Raw genomic sequence first — 2,415 nt, 5'->3', positions numbered from 1 at the left:
TGCTAGTGGCTTTAGTTCAGGTATTTCACCTTCACCGACGGCATCGCGATCGTGTTCTTTTATAGGCCACTCTGTCGGATCATTCAAACCCATGGCGGTCCCTGGTACCACAGCGGATGGCCTATAAGCTTCGCGGGCGAGAGGCCACGTGATAAACAGTCAGCCGGGTTCTGAACTCCAGCTACGTGGTGGAAGCAATCGGCGGGTACGTTCTCAACTATCTTTACGACGCGATTGGCCACAAACGTTTGCCAGCGGTGAGGAGATGAATTAATCCAGCAAAGAACGATCTTCGAGTCAGTGAAGGCATAGATCTGATTGATTTTATAGCGTGGTTCGAAGTTATCTAACACCGTACGCATGAGCTTCGAGAGCAGAACTGCAGCGCAAAGCTCCAGTCTCGCTACAGAAGCGGTTTTCAGCGGTGCTACTTTTGATTTTGAACACACCAGCTGAACCGTCACGTCAGCTCCATTAGCGACCCTAAGGTACACGACGCCACCGTAAGCACGCTCGCTAGCGTCTCCGAAACCTAAAAGCATCGCGGTGCAACCTTGCACTACCCGAGATGGCGCGGTATAACGAATCTCGTTAAGTCTCGGCAGCTCAGCACAAAACTGGTCCCACAATTCGACAATACGCTGTGGAGGCGTTTCATCCCAGTCACACTTTATCAGCCATAGCTCCTGAATAAGAAGCTTTGCGTACAAAATGGTGGGAGCTACTAAGCCCACGTTGTCCCACAGACGTGCTACGGTTGACAGTATGGCCCTTTTGGTACACGCTGTATCAGGTTCATTGACCTTGAAATAAAAGAAGTCCCCTACTTTATTCCAATGTAGACCGAGGATTTTTTGAGGAACACCTTTATCTATTTCGAGCTCTGTGGACGCTCGGTGCGAAGCAGGGATCTCACGCAACACGCTTTCCGAATTGCACGTCCACTTGACAAGATCAAACTGACCACGTTTGAATAGATTTATGAGCTCTTTGCTCGCAGCTATAGCCACAGTCTCGTCATTGGTCGCCGAGTCGTCAGCCATAATGCTGAACAGACGTCATCCATATAGGTAGAGGTAGACGCTATGGTCGCCGCGATAGGGAACTGATCGCCGTCATCCGCGATAAAGCTGATGCACTACGCGCAGCGCGTGAATGGGCTCGACTTCATGCCGAAGCATACTCGGTAAACTCATAGGTACTCATGGGGTCTTGCGGATGAAATCGGAACAAGATCCGTTGAAAACGGCGATCGGATTCATGCACTCCTATCTGCAAATACATTTGACGACAGTCTGCGGTAAGGGCGATTTAAATAACCATAAAGAAGTATACAAAAAAGATCACCCTGTAGATTCGGGCCCGAGTGCAAGACGTCATTGAGAGACATGCCTGTTGTCGTTTTGCAGCTCGAATCTAAAACCATGCGAAATTTCGTAGTATCCTTGTCGCTACGAATAACTACAAGGGTCGGTATAAAATATCCGACACTATTTACGTCAGTCGTTACCTCCGATAAGTATCCTTATTGACGTATTCGCGAATGATATCGTCAAAGGCGGTACGTAACGCGCTGGATGCCTCCAGCTTTCTTTCGAGGCATAAAAACCTGCGATAAGCGGCGGTATGAGATCACCCAACTTATACACGTCATCACTAAAAGGCAACGCAACAGTGTACCTACCACTATCATCGCGAGTAGTGGTGGTGCGAAAGTGATGTTCACATTCCAGGTCATCGCGACTGTGAGCGGGCGGAGCGGTAACCTCTTCAAGCTCCCAGAACTTCTTAAGAAATTGGTCCAACGGCGACTCATGGACGACAGCGCAACAAGCAGTAGTGAATTTATATTTATATGGGGCCTGTACTACGGCAGGAACTGAACCCATCATAATATAACCAATACTGTTTGTATAGCGGGCGGTATGTCGGGTAACTGCTATGTACCATGTTAGGTAGCAACAGGTGCGGAAATATAGATGCGCCGAGTAGCACATCCACCGAGGCGGGCGACGCGAACGACTCATCGGCCAGCGGGAGCGACGATATGTGGGACAACATGGATACGTTCACGGGCACCGTCGCAGGTTGTCCGTGATACGGTCTACTACGAGCCCCGATCATCAAAAACTAGTATTTTCGTTAAATCGCGAATATATCTTAAAGTCAGCCGTGGCTTTAATAGATTTTTCCGCGCCGCCTATACCGCGAACAATCATGCGAGATTTTTTATTGTAGTTCAAACCCAAACGTGTGCCACACTCCTGAGTAATAAAATTACTTTGAGATGCCGAATCTAACAAACATCTAATTATTTGTGATTTGCCACTACTATCGTAGATTAACACTTGAGCGGTAGAGAGCAATATCGTTGTACGTTGTATATCATTGCGCGTTTTTGTATGGTGACCTTAT

The sequence above is a fragment of the Choristoneura fumiferana genome, chromosome 23, assembly GCF_025370935.1.
Source record: "Choristoneura fumiferana chromosome 23, NRCan_CFum_1, whole genome shotgun sequence".
In the NCBI taxonomy this organism is placed as follows: Eukaryota; Metazoa; Arthropoda; class Insecta; order Lepidoptera; family Tortricidae; genus Choristoneura; species Choristoneura fumiferana.
The sequence above is the reverse complement of the archived record's forward strand: the minus strand, read 5'-3'. Positions refer to the sequence as shown.